Below are 19,985 nucleotides of genomic sequence, written 5' to 3'. Positions count from 1 at the left end.
ATTCCTGGAAAGATTATTGACCAGAGAGAGAAAAGCTCAGACAATATAATATTATTTATCAAGGTAAAATATCTCTTTTGAGTAAAACTATTTTTACGGAAAAATTGGCTGAGAGACTGATGAATATTTTCTTTGAATGATCAGTGACTTCAGAATTAACTCAGAGGAATATTCTTTAAAATATTACATAATAATGACAAGTGACTTTTCAAACATTTTTGTCCAAAATTTGGAATTAATTTTGCATTAATTTCTTCCTAGTATTGAGATCCAAAGAAAGACACAATTCAAGGTAGAAGGGATGGTGGAGGGAAAAGAAGAAGAAAATATGGGACATTTATGCTGCTTAAATTTCATACTGTAGGTGCAAGGAGTAGCAGGGGGAGGTGAGGACTGGTACTGGCAGTCTTCCATGGGGCTGCATGCTCCTGGAAAAAGACAATTTTCTCAAAGTTCTCCCTTATGTTGGCTGGCTCAGATCTGAAGGGCAGTCAGCCTTTGAGGAAGAGACACTGCTCTGTCAGATGGAAGATGCTAAAAACTGCTGGAGCTAAGAGGATTCCTTTGGAAGAGTGTATTTTCTCCTACTGGGAAATTCTTTGATAATTTTACATGAAGTAATGTTTTTTGAGATCTGGTTGGTCACTGGTTTCCATAAAATACTGAAAGCATGCTCTAATGATATGTTGTAGTATTCCTTTTTAAAAATGAAATGTAATCTGTTAGCAAGTCACACTGCTTGACACAAATCAGACTGTAAACATTTACAGTATTTTTTTGTCTGAATCACACTGAATAATAATTTCAAATCAGATTGAATTAGACTACCTACCTTTCCACAAAATAGTTGTCACAATTAAAATTTACAATTAGCATTCGTTATTTTTCTGTAGCACGGCTTGAAAGCATGTCAAATAATTTAGTATTTTCAGTTAAAAATCCTTAACTCTGTGACACTTTTTCCATAGCTTTTTCTTCTGTTTGCAAGAACAATTTGAAATTTTAACAACTGGAATGGAATAAAGCATGGATTAGAACTAAACTGGAGTGCGGGAATTGATAGAACATCTGCTTTATCATTGAAGATGTTAGAGAACTTCATACCCTGTAATTCCCAGTTCATGTATAGATATACATTAAGTCCAATGTAAACCACTGAATATGTTATACAACATATATATATATATATACACACACATAACATAGTTGGATTTTTTTTAATGTGATACTGTTACACAGTCTACCTGTACAACTGGTGTATGGAAACAGAATTCAGTCCAGTTAACTGACTTAAGAGACCAGCTTTTCTCAGAAGTCTTTCAAATCAAATATATACAGATATATGAATAAGACACATATTAAAATATATATTGAAGCAATAAAAAGAAAAAGCAGAACACACAACTGTGAAGAAAATGGATTATTATTCATTATTTTGTACATTGAGTTAAAGCTCTTTTATACATTAGTCACAGAAACAAAGAAATATAGAATTAGAAAGCAGAAGATAAAACTGCAAAACAGGAAAATAGAATGATTACAATGTGTTTATCTTCACATCATCTGTGAAAATCGCTGTTGTATTTTGTTGCACATTTATACATTGCAGTGACATTTGATGTGCTCAAAACATTCATTTCATGGTGATAACCAGTCTGGGTACAGTAAATAACCTACCACAAAAAGAAAAGCATGATAAAGCATTTAAAGGCAGAGCTATTACATAGAAACAGCTGCTCAGTCTTCTGGTGATAACATTTATAAAACAATTTTGCTGGTTTCCTCTGTTTCTATTGTGCCAACATTAGTCTTTCTACCTTTGCTATATGACTTGAGATTGAACCAAAACTTGGTGCATTTTCCCAGTAATGCTTGTTGAAAATCTGCTACATTACATGTGGACGTGGAAGCACTGGAAAGTGGTGGTAACTGACACTTTTTCCTTAAAAAAAGTGGGGAGAAAGTGAACTGAAAATTATATACTAGAAAAATGGAATTATCTACTCATCATTTTTAGTATACTGTGGTTGAAGAGTGTAGTAATACCTATAATATAAAATATTACTCATTTGTTTATTCCTCCAGACATTAGTTAACAAATTTTCTTTGTGGCCCATTTCAGTAGGCCACAGATCCCAAATAGCTTTCAAATTTTGGGCCTTAATGTTTTTTACTTATCTGTCAGGGCTCCAAGTGAGATACCAAAAGCAACAGTTCTCAGTATAATGAGCCAAAATCTGTCTTCATCAAAACTAACATCAGGATATAACTCTCTGATGATAGTATTTGACATACAATTTAGTCAAATATATCAAAATACAGCTTCATTTTTCATACTGCATTCTTTCCCTGTACCCCAAGACAGTTAGAAAGACTTGACCTGCACAAGCAGTGTATTCAATTCTGGGGCTGCATGCGCAGCTGAAGGGGTATGTTGGCTCTTCCTGGTGCATAACTGGGCTCTTTTTGACTCCTCCCAAGAAAATGTGTTGGAGATGCTGACACAATTTTATCTTCCATTTAACCTATAAAATTTTATAACCCTACTAAAAATAACAGCAGCATTTCATATTTGCAATTGGGTACATTTAGTAATAGTCTTTAACAAAGACAGCATGTTTGTTTGTTGGAGTCAAGGTAGGAAAACAAAGCCATAATTCTCACACCTTTCTTTATTGCACACATACATTTGGTACATGTGTATTTTTGGTTTGTGAAGAGCTAAACAAAACAAAACAAAAGCCAAAACAAAATCAGCTTTTAAATAGATTGACTTTTTGCTCTTCAGCTCTTTTTGAAGACCTGGAAATAATGTTTTCTTTTGAAATTGTTTGTGTTATATTACAATGTGTGGTACTTGCTTCCAAGGTCAGAAACCTTGGAAGCATTTAGTAAATGCTATCCACTGTGGATATTCCTGGTGTAAGTGGCAAACTTATTTATGCTTCCATAAGAGTAAAATTATAACCATTTGTTTTCTAATACATGTCGAAAATAACAGGGAGAAATTAAAAAACATCAGTCATATACTCTACAAAGTGGTCATTTTGGTCACTGAGGAAAAGGTTTTCATTTAGCAAGTCAGAGAAAAATGCAGGAATCAGCAGAAGCAGAACAGATTTGTTGAAGTGTCGAGGAATCCTGTTGACACCAAAAAGAATCCTGAATTATTGTTTCTGTTTTCACAGTTTGTAAAATCAATGAATTTTCCAATGGCTGTCTTCTTACTGCACTTAGACTATGAAGTGAATCTATATGAAGCACATGAAGCAATGATCTATCATAGAAATGTAGGTGTTTTCTGTATATCAGATTTGAACAAGATGTTGCAGTATAGGGATTTTTTTTTTTTTTTGGCTGAAATCAGATCTATGCTGCAAGACTGTTTAAAAAACCCCCAACAACTAAGTAGAAAATTTATTTCTTCTATAAAAGCATAATCAGTTAGACCTATTTTCTTTCTTGGGTAAATTTTATTCTGCAGAAAGACAATTTCTGAGTCTATCTGCTCTGTTTTTGACTTTCCAGCATAGTTCAGCTTACTGTAAAGAGATGCAAGTTGGGAGGCAGCCTGGGGTTTGGGCTATCAGGTATTCCCAGCACCAACATTCCTGTTTCTAAGAGAACTATGAGTGAATCCAAGACAATAAAGAGTCAGTCCATTGGGGATATTAAATAAGAAAACAATGTTGCATATTTCTTTTAAACTCTGTTCAATGCAGTAGCTTGGGCTGAACCTGTGAGCTGTTTGTTGACACTCTACAGCAATGTTTCCTCTGAACATATGGAAGGAATATTCCCAATTATAGTTTGGTTATAATAGCTCCATCTCACTGCTACCTTATGTCAGTGTGCCTTACTTACTCCCATCCTCACTTCATAGCACAGATCCAGAACATCAGAAATAAACAAGGAAAATAAAAAAATTAAAAATTTAGGAGTTATTTAAATTATTGTGAAAAGAGAAAGGCAAACTTAATGTGAAAATGGTGGTGTCTGTAAAAAGGTATTCAGCAACAAACCTACAAATGCTATCTATGAAACAGCAATATTTATTACTTGTTTATACATTAGGGGGCTTTTTATTTCTTTTTTTTCTTTATTAGAGACTGAGCAGTCTATCTAATAGATGTCTCCCATGAGTCAGATAGCAATTAGAAGGTTATTGGGGTTGCATTAAGAAAAAAGAATTGCAATTTTGGCTGATAATTTTTTTTTTCTAGAGATTTTTTTTCCTAGAGATTACAAATGTACTCATCAGTCAACACCATAAAGCATCCCTTTTAAAATGCCAAATTACCTTTTAAACTGAAGAAAATACAAGTATATTTATACTGTTCAAGTACTGATGAAGATCCCTTTGTCTGCCCGCTGCCCTTCAGATTCCTTAATATAAACAATGATGGACATAGGGGTAACAGATCTCTGTAATTCTTTCTTGTCAAGTCCTCATCATACAAGCCTTTATAAAATAATAAAAGCATATGTATACTCCTTAATGTTGTTTTCTTTTTTTGATACTAGATCCATGCAAGCCAAAGAAGGTAAAGTTCTGCTGGATATACACATTAGGATTAAATTGAATTGAAATGCCTCAGTGATGTTTGTTTAGAATTTTATTAATTCATGAAAATTTGATTAGTAAGAGTTTAATATTTTCAATACAAATTAAGTTAAATATCACACCTTTTCTATTAAATATCAAACATTATGGAGGGAAACACTGAAATTCCCAGGACAGGGGATGTATGTATATAAATTAACCTTCTTAAGGCATAAAGATCATTCAAGTGGGTCCCAGACTGGACACTTGACTGTTTCCTGTGGCAGTCTTCATGAAATGAAAAACTAACTGTTTTCCAGGAGCAAATCAATGTATTGTATAAAAAAAAATCTAGTCTATGAACACAGTCAGAATGTACTTTCTTGTTCTCTATGTTCACTGTGATTGCTACAGATTTTACTGTGGGTAAGACCCTACAGCTGCATTACAACCTATCAAACATTTTTCAAGATACTTTATTTTTGATTTGCAGCTCAGGTCTGTATTATCTTTTTCTGTAGTCTGCAAGTTTAGCATGCTTCTTCAAAAGTACCTTCAGGTAATTTAGAAATTGAAACTGTGTTCAGCATGACACTGTAAAACAGGTGATAATAGCAACAGCTGAGAATATCTAGAACAATGCTCAGAATGTCAAGATAATGTTAATTTGTTGTTACAGGATGAACTGATTAAAAAGATCAGTATTAGACAGATTTTGGTCTCAGGAAAGTTGTTAGAGCTTTTTTGCAAAAAACTGTGAAAGCAAGAATATTCTACAATGTCTTCTGTAAAGTCTCTGTTAGTCTTTATTAGAGGTACTGCCTCGAGAAGTTCCTGAGGTTAACCTTATCAGGCTCGCTTTTGTTTTCCATGGGGTTTTACCCTGGTGTAAAAATACAGACCAGTTTTTCCTACAAAGGCAAAAAGGAGAATCAATGTAATTGTTTTTCCATAAGGCATGAGTATGGATAAATAAAACTTGGAAATTCAGGGAGGAGCAGGAGCGGTAGAATGTAAGTGGTGAGAAAGCTGGAAAGAAATTCAGTTTACTTTATAAATCTCCTCCCCAATCGCAACAAGCAATATTAGAGCATTACTTGTTCTTTCTTACTCTGAGCAGAAATGAAAAAGAAAGGAACTTTGGTGAGTATTCCCACTATCTGAATTTAGATGTTATTTGGATACTTAGACTTGCTGTATTGTTAAATCCCAGCAAGTCTGAGTGACTGTGTTGCTTGGGATGTCTAAATTCTGGAGACAAACACTGTTCACATTTAAGTATTAGAGGCAGGGAGAATCCCATTTTGGAGCATTTACTTTGGTGTTAAAGTTATTGACATGAAAAGTCCTCCTTCATCTGACTTGTTGCACTTCAGGCTTGCCTGGTCCTTGCTTTAAGTTCAGAGCACATTGAGGACTGACAGCACTTCAGTCAGACTACAGAGGGTTGCCCCCAAGATGATCCTTAACCAAGTGCTGTGCAATTCAGATGTGCTTCCAGTTTCTGGCATATCTCTGGCTTGTCATCATGTTTTAGCAACACTTTTGTGTCAAAACAATTCCCTAACTTAGGTCAACTGTCTCAAGGCAATTTTCAGAAACTTCATGTACGTTGAAACAAGTGCTGTGTGAAATGCAGCCAAAAGGTTTCTGTAGCTCATGGATGAGTTTGTAGGCAGATGAAACTTGACATTTCAGACAATATTTGTGGCTGTATTATGAGAAAGTATTAAAATATTTTATATGGATGATTAGAGGTGCATTTAACTTCAATATTTTTTTTTCCCCTAGAACATCTGATTTTTCTAGGATCAAAACTCCTGTCTAGCATCTCCATTATGGTCCTAAATCCACTCTCTGCTACTAAAGGTGCTTATAACGTAAGTAGGGTGTGTTAGGTATCCTTTGCAAGTCATTGTTTTATTGTCTTGATTTCAGCCTTTTTATCTACCAACCCTTTTAGGGACTTACACTGAAGATTTTATCATAAGTAACTGAGAAGGAAGTTACCAAAAAATCTTACATCAAAATGTCAGTGCCATCAGGCATTGTTTATTGCAAGAATGGGGCAGACAAGTGTAAACATTTTTTCATTTATTGGACTGACTAGATGTATCTTAAAACAAAAAAAGTTCTCAGCCATGATGACAATTATAAAATATCAGTGATGGTCATTGCTCTATATTTCAGAATAAATTGGATTGCCAAAAGAATAAAAATGTTAGTCAGTTGTGGTTAGTAATCTACTTCTTTTTCCATGTATTCCCTGTGAAGCACAGAAAAAAGCTTTTGTCATTCATCCAGAGGGATTGGGGCCATAATTTATTGATGTGTGGAAGGATCTTAATATTTCTGCTTCTTATTTTATGGTTGTTATCAATACACTGTAAATAAAAATTTGTACACTGGAAAATGAAACAGAAGTGATTTCTGAAGTGCTTGTTTAAGCACTTTGTAACCACATGCTTTGTAAGGAAGAAGCACAGATTCAGATACAAAAATCTGTGTCTTTTGCACAGATTTATCCTGTAAAGAATATCAGAAACTCATGTTAATATGACAAAACAAATGAGAGGACAAAAGCAAGCCCTGTGTTTCACATGGGCAAGGGCAGCAGTCCTACCCAAAATATGGCCTTATTCTGACCCAGAAGCATAGTCAGGACAGCTGAATCTCTTGTAATTCCATATGCAAGCATGGTGGGACATGACTCCCTTAAAAAGACTGAAGATGATTTAATGGACCTGAAAGCAAGGCCATTTTTTCCAGCTGTATTGAATGCTCTAACAAATAATGTTGCCTTTCAGTTTCCCTCTTTGTGTACAGTCAAATGTAATTCTGTAGAATATACATTGTAAGCATTACAAAATATTGCAGCAGATCCTCCTGTCATGCAAATCAGGATGACAGTTGTAGCACAGCACCATTTTATCCTATCTGGTGACATGGCCACAAAACTTTTTAAAAATAGGCAACTAATTTTTCTCCTGCCTCCTGCAATAATCTACAGCTTCTGTGGTTATAAATTAATTATATTCCCTTTTTTCTTTCACTATAAAGTCTGTGCTACACGTTTAAATACCCTGTGGTCGTCTTATAACATCTTATTTTATTTAACTTTGAGTTTCCTCATTCTTATTGATGTTCGTGTTTTATTTATTCACTTGAGTTCAATATTCTCAGTAAGGTGCTGGATCTTCAAAAGAAATCTTCAGTCACAGCAGAGTTCAATCAAATCACATTTCTGCAAGTTGTCTGCCCAGGTTAAAATTAAAACATACTTATCATCCCTGGACGTGGAATGGAAACAGGATAATTATGAAGCTCCTTATGGAAGTTGAAAGCAGAAAGCTGAAGATTTCTCAATTAATATTATTCCTTTAAAATTACAATAACTTACAACTACCTGCTAACTGTGTACCTAAATTAATTTCCTGCACTTCACTTTTCTGCATTTCACATATACTTCAGAACACCCCCAAAAGAAAGCTCAAGTGAGACAATATTGGGAGTCTGCTCCAACATTGCCCTTTGTCTGGTAAAGCTGACAGATGAAGGGTTCCACTTTTTCTCTGTGAATCCTCAAGGATTTATTTAAAAGATTATGATCTCTTACCTTACTTCATATGGAGTTTCAATGCTGGAAATGTAAGAACACTGGAAATGTAAGAAATTTTAGCACTTCTGTGCTGCGTAGCTGCTAAATTAATCAGTGATTCCAGGTCACAGCCTGTGACAGTTCACATCCTTGTTAGTGAAATCTCATGAAAACTGGCACCTGCTCCTGAGTGTGAAAGGCCAGTTTTCTCTTGGTCTAATTTAATTTTCAAGGGTTAGCAGAGGTGAGACTCTGAACTCAAGAAGTGACTGGACAGGGTTCTGGATAATATAATTTAGATCCCTTTCCCATGAAAGGGTGGGCCAGATGATCTTTGAGCTCCTTTCCAAACTGAGCTGTTTGATGATTCAATGAACTCGGGAAATAACCTGTTTGAATGCTGTTTTGAGGGTACTTGCTTCTACAAATAATTATTTGAGTGAGTGCAATTGGCAGAATATTTCATTTCTCATAATTTTATAGGTGAGGAATTCTAGCTTACAATGTTTGCTGCGTGCTATGGTATTCCTGGTGCAAGAAAAGCTTTGAAAACCTGAAGAGGGACAACCACAGTGACTATAGGTCTGGTGTGCAGAATGAGAGAACAGACTGAGAGAGCTGGGTTTGTGCAAATTAAGAACAGGCTGACGGGGAATCTAATTGCTGTCTGCAAATACACAGTTTTAGAGATGGCAGACTTGTTTTGGAAAGGGACAGAGAATAGATTGCTGTGGCAAGGGGAATTCTGATTTAATTTCAGAAGAGAACTTTTCACACTGAGCAAGGTTGCCCAGAGGGTCTGTGGAACTTTTACCCCAGAATATATTCAGCACTTTACTAAACAGAACCCTTGCCAACCTGATGTACCTTTGAAATTTGTTTTGAGGAATGGGTTCAGTGCCAGAGTCTTTTTCCAACCTAAAGTATTCTAGGGTTCCATGAATTTCTGGGTGTGAATGTTCAAGTAACAAATGTCTAATGTGCACATGCAATATTTTCTGGTCTGGGAAAACTTGCTAAGTGGTCACAGCCACAGTGGAGAAGACTATGCCATTCTAAATCAGAGCAACTCTGTTCTAGGTTGTTCTATTTTGACAGATAATTTTGACTTTTGCCAACATCATGCAGCTCCAAACAGATAATTAAGCAAACACAGGCCAATCCCAATGATCAGGCACCACTATTGAAGCTAACAGAAATTAACTGGGTACAAAATTCCAGTTTAAAGAGCTCTTTAAGTTCTAAATTTCTTTATCTGAATATAGTGATTGCAAAGGGAAAACTTATCAACGTCAATGATCAATCAATCAATGATTGATTACATTCCCCAGGATATTTTGACAGTTTTACAGACCAGCTTTTATAGTTTCTAGACTTTCAACAGTGCATATATTATATATATATAATTGTGAGTGTTTTGAACTTATTTACCACAGCATTGTTATCATTAATATCAATATATTAATATAAGTATTCAATATAATTAATTAATTAATATTATTAATATTATTATTATTAATAATATTCAGAATTCAGCAAAAATACAGAAAGCCTCAAAACTGGAGAAAATACAGGCATAGCAAAGAAGTCTATTTTCTGATTAGTTTTTTTTGGGGGGGTGTTGAGTTGCTTTTGATGTGAATACCAAGAGATTGTTGTGAGTGAGATTTATTGTTCTCTGATGGGCACTCTTCAGACAATAAAGGGAATAGCTTCTATTCTGAAATCAATGTTTGCAATTTTCTGCTTCTCCTTCAAATACAAAGGACACAGTCTTTTAATTCACAAACCAATTAAAAATATTTCTTAAACTTTGTTCATTCACTTGTAATTGCAAATAGCACTTTATTTTTGTTTTTTAAACTAATTTGAATAAGAGTAGCTGTTTAATTTGAAGATTTTAAGTGTAGGTTGTCTTAGGATAAAAGAAAAACGTAATAAAATGTCACGACAAAATACTTTCCATAAATCTTTCTGTTGATGACAGGCCATGTATTAGAATTGCACTAGTTCTCAGATACATTTTTTGGAACAGATCTGTAAATGGATTGAATGGTTTAAATGGATTTGTATAAATTTATAATAATTGACAAATTGGTCTGTGAGGAAGCTGAGTATTTACAGAACACAGCTTAAACTAGAATGCCATGACAACACCAATAAAGTTTTCACGGGCATTGAGGTAAATGAAATTATTTATTGCGAGGTGTATACATACATATATGGATAGATAGACAGACAAACAGACAGATAGATAGATAGATTAGATAGATAGATAGATAGATAGATAGATAGATAGATAGATAGATAGATAGTCTTAAATAAAGAGATGGATGAAATAGTTTGTATTATGGAAATTTAAAGACAATTTCCTTAGAGCTTTCTCTAGAATAGGACCGTCAATGATTTCTAGGTCTGCAGTTGCCTGAGCACCTGACCTGATCAGATTTTTGCTTTGCTGAAGGATGAAGGTCTCATCCTTCTTTGTTCCTTACATCTCATCTCTCCCACTCTTCCCATAAGGGAGGAAGAAGAGCTATGGGAAGATCTCTTAGTGTTGATTATACCAAAGTGGTAAAGCAGTTGACAGTGTCTAGTAGAATTACATATTTAAGATGCATGTTTGATCTTGACAAGCCATTTATTTCTACTTAGGAATTGGCCTTTTGAAGGTATTTTGGTATAGATGGTCAAACAGGTATAGGAGGAGGAACTGGAGGTCAGTCCTTACTATCCCAATGCAGTGTTACATTTGGCAATACATTATTCTGCTGAATAGTGATTGAAAGGACAGCGATAATTTTGAGCCCTTTCACTTTGGGACCATTATAAACTGGGAGAGCACGGTGGGCTGGAATTGAAACCCTGTCTTCATTAAATCCAGCAACAAAACACTCCCCCAAGCTGAGGTACTGCTAGCTCTCTTTAGTGATAGAGCAAAACATACAGGCCTAGATTTAGTACCCTGTTAATCTCAGCACACAGGTCTGGAATTTGCCAGGCAGAATCTCACCTCCTGACATTTTGTAGTGCAGAAGTGAATGCCTAGGCTTAGAAAGAAAAACTGTAACCAAATATGAAACAAGGCTAGTATATCCCTCCTGGCACTCAAAGCATGAGACAGAAGATGGAATGAGGAGGTCTGAGGGCAAGGAGGCTTCAGACTGCCCATAAGGGTCTTGTCGAATTCCCATTTGGAGCGCTCCATGTAATGACACAGCAGAGTAGCGTAACTGCTGAGATCAATGTTCTAAGTGTAAGTTTGTTGAAAAATCTGCAATTCTATGAGAATCACTGAAACTGTTCATATGCTTTTCAACATACTGCTTTAGTCTTCAATGTGACAGTTATCAGAATGGCTGCTAACATTTAAATGTTATAGCCTTTCATTCTCAACACTGGAGGTCAGCTGTAGTAAGCAAGGAGGAATTCTGTGCAATGATGGTTTTTCCATGCTGAGTTCTTGCTCTAGCCTTATACCTCCATTGAAAGGATTTATAGATGAAATAATGTGTTTACCTTTCTTGCAGCATAATATTTTACAGAACTCTAGTTTGATTCTCGTTTTTGTAAATAAAACTAATAATTAACACAGAGAATCACAACATAAAATCTAATACATGCTAACATTTCTCTCAAACCCCAGGGACAGACAATATTTCCCTGTATCCCTTTTCATTTGACACACTGTAGAATCACCTTGGATGTAGCTGTGTCAAGAGCAGGACTCAATGGCTTGACATATGTTACGACATTGGTTGTTTCACCTCCTGCTTGTCATGGACAAATGATTTTTTGTAATGGTCTCTCCACCTCATGCTGAGATACTGTTTGGGACACTACATAAGGGAAATGCAGCTGAGAGTCAAACCCTGGAAAAACTGAATATAACTCTGATATGGAGCCTAGAAGATGTGGCTTTAGAAATAATTTTTCTCCTAAGGTATGCAAAGATTGTTGTGGACTGCCTAGCTTGGTAAAGCAGGAAGTATTATTTTTTTATATTCTTATGTTTAAAATTCAAAGGCTTATAATGGCTTGTTATTACAAGTAACTTAATTGTTCTGAATTCTAGATATTGTAAAATTTTAATCATCCCTTAATTAATGCGAACTTGAAAAAAGCATCATTGTTATTGGTGATAATAGCTTGATTTTCTTTTTCCTGGAACTTTAAAGGCTACAATGGACAATCACAGGCATATGAGTTGCCCCTACATTTTCAAGAATAAAGTGAATTCACTGATGATCATTAGTTATCATTATCTTCAGTACCTACAAGTGCAGCAAAGAGCTGACTTGAATTTCAGCATGAGTAAAGAATGATAGATATTCACCATTAAAGACAAGCTAGCAAAGAAATTAAAGACTTTCTTTCTCAGTCTCTCTCTTGTTCCAGGGAGACAAGAGTCTGTGCAAACCTTGTAATAAATACAAATTGCCTCTTTTGCTGCGTTGCTTCACCTGTGCCAGCCAAGGCCTCTGCCATTGCAGGGAAGCTGCAGTCAGGGAATGTTTTCTTTCTCATCCCTGCAGAATAATTCCTTTGGGAGGTAACACAAGCACACTGTGGATATGCTATTTGGGACTTACAGTCTTTCTGCCACAGGTAGATTTATAAGCTGATAGAGACTTGCCTGTAAGGTCTTAAGGGTCGTAAATCCTGTGTAAATTCTTCAGTCAGTTATAATCACATTACTGGACACAGAATTTAGCTGTTGTTCTGGTACTCTGTGCTACATGTTTGAGAACTGCAACAAGAACCTGTCTTGGAAATGTCTTTGCACCCCTTTAGTGCAGGAGTGTTTCATCACTGTCTGTAGTAAAAATCCAGGGTGTCTATTGAACCTACAGCAGCTTCTGGCCTTGCCTTGGACCTTACATGAAGCTGCTGTGTTAGAGGGTGTGACTTGATCCTAGTATAATTATCTCATCTCTGTCATTTACTTAGGTAGGGGATCTCATTTACCACACCAGAACACTACCCCCAGCCACTGCTCTGGCTTACACAGCTCCTTTCAGCTCTGCAGCCCTTGAACCCAGAGTTTAGGAGCAAAGACAAAGCAGAGGACACTATTATCTGTATTTGATTGCATCAAATAGGAGAAAAGTCTTATGACTCTTGGTGGTAATAGTAATTGAAAGGACCTATCTGGAAGTAAATTTATATGTTAGCATCATTATGTTTTTATCCTAAAAAAATTTATTAATCTAACTGCTGCTGCCAGCAGATTTGTAAGGTGACAAAATCTCTGCAATCTAGTGAGATAGAAGGGAAAAAGTGAGGTAAAGGATGAGAAAACCAGACAGAATTCTTCTGAAAACATATCTAGAGAGAGTATTCCTGTATATAACAATATAGTTTCTGGAAGACAAGCTTGCAGTTCATGCAAATATGTAATTCCAAACGGGTAATCATAAGGTGATGGTACTTCAGCATAGGCTGAGGGTAACAGACCACTGTTCATACAGTGGCTACATGGCTGTGTAGTTCATACTGCAAGGATATACATTTGATAGTATATGTGCTGTCCAGGACTTGTAGGTGGTCAGAGCTTGAGGATGAAGAAGAGGAGGAAGAGAAAGAAGAGCTCTTGTCCTGACATGACGAAAGGACATAGTTTTAAAGGCAGAGTTTTAAATTTTCTTTCAAAACATGAGACTGTACTTACCTCAGACTTGAGTAGAACATGCAGGCCAGATGTTTAGTTGCTGTAACTACAAGTTCAAAATTTTAAAAGAGTAATACTCATTTACTGTGGCTGTTCCTTTGACAGAGGAAAGCAGTGCCAGCACCAGAAGGAAGAAACCAGAGGAACTGATTTGTCCGCTGCGGAGCAAAGCTATATATCTGACATCTGTTTGTCATTGTTTTGTTTGTGATTCTTATGCTGTCTCACAGGTAAAGAATGTGGGTGGGGGAAAACCCCCAGAGAAGCAAGTGTTCACTGACACAGAGCTTCCCCAGTCCCCAGCTTCTTCACCAGCCATGGCATGGCTGCTCCCCTATCAGCTTCTCTGAACCTGTGAGTCAACACACGCAGGCAGTGGGAATGACCAAAAACTCATGGCTAGAACTCAAAGAGTAAATTTGCTTCTATTAGCTTTCAAACCAAGGTATCTCAGGTCAAGCTGGAAGATCACTGCTCTACTGATCACACTGGCTTAGTAAGAATTGTTCTCAGCTGCAAGGTTTCTTCAGTGTTTTATATTCCACTTTGCCGTTGTTCTGCTTTTTACCCTTTCTTCCTAACATCCTCCTTTCCCTTCTGGAAAATTACAACAAAGAGCAGCAGAGAATATTTTTTTAATAGAGAGAGAAGGTTCCTATTAAGAGTATGCTTCATAGCCTTATAAAAAGGTAAAAAAAAGAAGAAGAATATTTCCATAAAAGAAAATAAACAAAAGACTTTTCAGAGTTTCATTTGTTCATGCTATACAAGTGTTCTTCACCCTCTAAAATACTGAAAATAAACGTAAGTCTATCAAGTCTACACTAACCCTGCTCTCCTGGATTTGTAAACTTGTATATTGGTACTTTTTGGTTTGGTTATAAAAGAGCAGTAGCAACAATCTATTAATTCTATAAATCTTGTAAGTATTATCTAACACAGTCTATTTTAAATATTATGAAAGAGATGCAAATACTTTGTTTTCAGTTGAAAGCCATGTCTTTCATTCATCTCTAGATCTTAGATGTTCTTTCTTCAATTCCTTGTTAATTTCCTTTCTTTCTCTGCAGCTGGTCTGATTTTTGGCATCAAAAGATTCAAGCTTCAAAGAGTCAGAGGGTCAGACTGTTTTACACACACACATCTGTCCCTAAGGTCAATTTCATCTTTTAGACTTCCACCTTCAAAGCACAGATACTTGGAGGCAGTAGTCTAAATTTCCATTTTGCATTAGTGATAACCCTGAAAATGAAATATTTGTGTTTCATGTACTTAATGTCTTGATCACAGATCAGTGAAATGCTTGAGATAAAAAAAAAAAAAAACTTTGGAAAAAAAGCACAGAGCTGTCCAGGGAAAAAATGTGCAAACAGTTCTGCAAAAAGAAAAGAAATTATTCATAAGGTGAAGATCACACTTCAATCATCAACACAGGGAAATTCTTCTAATATGAAAACACGATAGTTAATTCATTGACCAGCACCAGATTTTAGAGACTGGTGTGAAACATGGCAAAGAGCCCAGAAAGGACAAAGCGACTTCACAGAGCTGTAAAATAAGTATATAAATAGACTAAGGACAGAGCAATTAAAAAAAAAAAAAAAAAAAAAAAAAAGAATATGAAAGAAAGGAAATGTTACAGTGCTACTTAATATATTTTGAGAACAGGAGTCTGACTGCTTCTAATGAGATGGCAAGAGAAGGAAATGCATCAGTAATTTGAAAGGATGAGAAAATGACACAAACATCAGACTTTCCAAGAAATATCCAAAATAGTGTGAATCTATTTTAGCAATGAACTTATTTGAAGTACTATAGAAATTTTTAACTATCCAACACATACAAAAAACATACAAAGCACATACAAAACACAACACATACAAAATTAAAAAAAGAAAAAGAAAAAAGGAAATATTAACAAACTTAGATTGCAGTGGGAAACTGGAGATTTGGAACTTTCTCTATGAACAGTATCACACAGCATATGGCAGAATACCTGCCAAGTTTCTCATGCAGCTGAGTTACTGAGAATGCAGAGAATTAGTTTCCCTGTTCATTTTGTTCCTCTTACCTAAGGAAGAAAGTTTTTAATTTCCTGGTTTTCAAGTCCCAGCTCCATAATGATTCACCTGCCAAATATAGACAGAATCTGTGACCGGGGTCCTTGGGATCCCAATATCCTGGATGGCAGATCAGTCAGAACACTGAAGAGCTAATTTCCAGCAGAGCAGGGATTCTCAGCATCACATTAGGCAGCAGCTGGACAGTGAGCCAGCCAAAACCCCTCCTGGCAGAGGAAAAACTCCTCAGACCACGGCTGGCACTGTCTCTTTCTCACAGAACACTTTGGTGTTGATGGACTGACATATGCTGTGAAAAAGCCACTAAATCAGAAGATTTTCTGGCAATGAAAATTCCCAACCAATATTCTGAGTGGCATAAACAGGGCTTTAAACAGGTGTGATGGACAATGCATCCATGTTCCTCATAAAAACACTTGGAAAGATAAAAGAAACAAATGAGAGTAATACAGTATAAGAGAAAATAAGTGAAATATGTATTCCCCAAATATCAAGACTACAACAAACAGCTGGAAAAAAACAGGAAAAACATTTATTAGAATGATCAGCTGTGCATTGTGCTACCAATAACATTTGAAAAGGGACAAACTAATATTAGCCTATACAATGATCTCTGGGAAATGCAGGGAAATTCTTACAAACATTGCTGATCTCCTGTTACAGGATAAAAAAATTATGCTGTATAACAGGGACAAGAACTACACATGACCAAATACTTCACTACCCTACTTTCATTCTAATTCTCTGTTTGTCATAGTTGATTCTGGTATCAAAAACACAGAGCACAATAGAAGAATTCTGGCTGATATTTTATGATGATGAATTTGCATTGAAAGAACGCTATCCCTTTTAAGGGCTTTGTTCCTTTCTTCCAAGGTTTTAAGTAACTCCTTTGTAGCTGAAATACAGTAAATGAAAAATATTTAACTTCATAATTCACATTCAGGTAAAAATTTTCTCAATCACTTTAAACTGAAGTTTACAGTTAAAAAAACTTTTTAAAGAACATTACATAAACAAACCCTTGTCTGTTATATTTCATTTGAGGGGACCAAATTAAAAATAGCTTGGAAAATATTTTTTAGGCAGCAGATAATTTTCTTCTTATTTGCATTCACCATATATTTTAGAATAACTAAACCCTGTAGAAAGTGATGATTTGCATGATTTTGTGGGGTTTCCAGACCTTTGCAGGCATTAACCCCCTTTTTTTGCAGTCTTAACTGACATGGTCTCCCACATCAGCAAAGCTACTTACAGGAATGTAACTGAGAAATAGTTTACATGGTCAAATGGAATTTAAATTTATCTGGATAAATCAGAAACATTTTTAATTTCTTTCTATCAGGAATTTAGAGCTTTGGGTCTTTCTTGGGTACCTATATGATTTTTTTTTCAATTATTAAATCTTTTGACATTGTTTAGAACTATTTTGTCACCTTTGCATAGTGTGTTCTAATTTCAAACAAAAATTAGAAGATTCCATTTCAGTAAAAGTCCAGATTTATTTGTTAGCAGATCAATAAAAGTAACTGAAACATGTTTTTATAATACCTGCAAAAAAATATTGTGAGTTTGAGTGTTAAAACACAACAGTTGTTTTATTCAGTCAAAAGAGACACAGAACTGTCAACACCAAACAAGGATTGGTGTCTAATTCCTCATGAGGTTTTTCTTCAGGGTAAAATGCATGGTGCCTCTATTATAAAAAATAAACTAGATATTAAGAAAAACAATGAAAACGTGAATTATTTATTAAGTTCTAAAACTTGCATCATCAGCCAACAGACAAGTCACTGAAATGAACTTTTAATTGTCTTCCCTAATAAGGATTTCACTTAGAAAATATTTCAAAGCTCTGTTGTTCCAGAAAGTAATGAAAGATGATCTGATGAGACACAAAAAAACAAGACAAGTGTAAATTAATATTTTTCTGCTACAGCCTAAAATATATTTCATCAGTCAAAGCAGTCCTAGCAGATGGTTATAACCATAAAACAGGGCAAATTTCTGTTATTAAACAATTAGATGATTGGCTTGCTATTTTTCCCCTGCCATAGAAGGAGTAAAAAACATACAAGATTCTTATTATAAAAGACTGTAATATGGTAATATTAAAAATACACTCACCCTTGGCATTCCAGATAATCTGCACTTCACTGGACTTTATCTCTGCTTCTTTCCCTGGGATGTCAGGAGATTAGTGCTGGTTTGTCCCAAAGAATTGTTAACCTTTAAGCTCTGTGTCAGGGATTGAAGGAACAGAGTGACCTGGGACCTGAGTTGTCTGTTCACCTGCTTCAATTCCTGACATGCTGCACAGTAGGAAACTTTCTTTTTCCTCTCCTCAGCCTGAGTTTCCAATACACTGTGCTAGAAGCATCATATCTTACCAACACGGCTGCAGTTTCTGCTCTGTGGGATGTTACACAATCCAAAGTCTCCTGGCCTTGTTTTTGTTTTGCCCAAGAGCAGACTGTGCCTGAATTCCCCCGTGACTGATGATCCAAGCACAATGAGGACACAGCTCTGTGTGACATGCCTGAGGACTGCAGTGCAAGTGTCCTGCACCACGGACAGCGGGGTCTGTTGCTATCAGCGTTTTACACATTTCCAACCCTTTTTCAGCCTTGCCTCTGGCCCATGCTATGGGCAGACAGTGTGCAGGGAGAGGCCAAGCATTGTACCACACTAGGCACAAGGCACTTGCTGGGAGGGAAGGCACCTCATTCCTGCGTGGCATCACTTGGAGAAGATGGGGGTCACCAATGAAAAGCCAAATATTGAGCTGTCACTGTCACAATACGAACACCACACAATAAATAGAAATGAATTTAAGGGATACTGCACCTCTGCAGCCTTTCTCTAGTCAGGACCCAGTACAGTGAAAAAGAAAGGAATATATGTACAGAAAAAATCTGTTCAGCCTTTGAGTTCAGGATCAGATTTGGAAAGGGAGAATATCTGCAGATCTTAGGTCCATCACACATTATACATGACACACCTTGTAATAAAATATTCTCATGGCAATGGCATTAACTGTCCAGGAGCCTCTTAAGAGAACTTCAATGCCCTTTAGTCTCTTTTTATCTTTTAATCTCTCCTGATAGAATACCATATAAAATCATGCTTCCTTTCAATGTGAAGTTTACAAAAGTTTTGCATTGTACTATATTAGGACAATTTATTTGAGCCACCCCAACAGGGAAACAGTCTTTCAAAATATTAATATATAATAGATTGACATTCACATTTTATTATTTTCAAGCTTCAAGATGAAGTATATATATCTTACAACACAATTTGTTTACTTATTTTCCACATTTGATCCAGTGCTTGCTCATAGTAAGCAATTGGCAGGAAAAAGTCTTGGTTTACTAAATCCTAAGGAAGAGGAATATCAGATCCTACACTGGAGAACCAGGTCCTGGCTTGCTTCAATCTTAAATTAACCATTGACTTGAGCATGCATTCAATCACTTATAAAGAGTATAAAAGTTGTTGGATTAAAATCTTAGATGCTAAATCAAAATGTATTTTAAAAATGCATTTTTAAAATTTTTCAAACGCATTTTAAAGCACTGTTGGCCCTAGAACAGTATTTTAGTACAAGAAATGTACTGTTGCCTCTTTCCCAGTCATCTCATTGATACAGAGTTGTGTTTCCCAGATGCAGACAGAGTAGGACTCACAAAATTCAAGTCTCATTGAATTTTCAAATTCCATTTAAAAATAATAAGACTAAGAAAACCTCAAAGCCAATTTAACCTAAAACATATAGATAATAAAAGCATTCAATGCTTTCTTTCAATCTTGAAATAAAGAAATGCCATTTACTCATTAATATTTTAAATTAGCCCCCTCTCCCTGCTAAAGGAATCCCTGGGGTCTCCAAATGATGAATCTTGCAAGATAATGCTGCATGATAAATAATTCACATGGCTGCTCTTCTCCTTACTCCCCTTCTCCTTAAGAGGTATAACTTTAAGTTTGCAATATGGCATTTCTGAAAATACCAGAATCAGTGAGGAGTATAAAACTTGAACCTCACTGGGTTTATACTTCTTGTTTTATTCAGCCTCGTAAATCCAT

The 19,985-nt window shown here is 35.7% G+C and overlaps 1 long non-coding RNA gene across 1 annotated transcript in view; it reads right to left on the bottom strand.

Annotated features, from left to right (window-relative positions):
* The window catches only part of LOC111925840 (uncharacterized), a 70,089-nt gene extending 51,789 nt beyond the window's left edge, over positions 1–18,300 (bottom strand). The window contains exon 1 of the long non-coding RNA XR_002862499.2: positions 18,024–18,300. This is a non-coding gene — a long non-coding RNA (uncharacterized LOC111925840). The remainder of the gene's footprint in view (positions 1–18,023) is intronic.
* Positions 18,301–19,985: the final 1,685 nt, after the last annotated feature.

Source organism: Cyanistes caeruleus, chromosome 2 (genome assembly GCF_971803275.1).
Source record: "Cyanistes caeruleus chromosome 2, bCyaCae1.hap1.1, whole genome shotgun sequence".
NCBI lineage: Eukaryota > Metazoa > Chordata > Aves > Passeriformes > Paridae > Cyanistes > Cyanistes caeruleus.
Note: the sequence above shows the minus strand (reverse complement) of the source record. Positions and strands in the feature narration are given on the sequence as shown.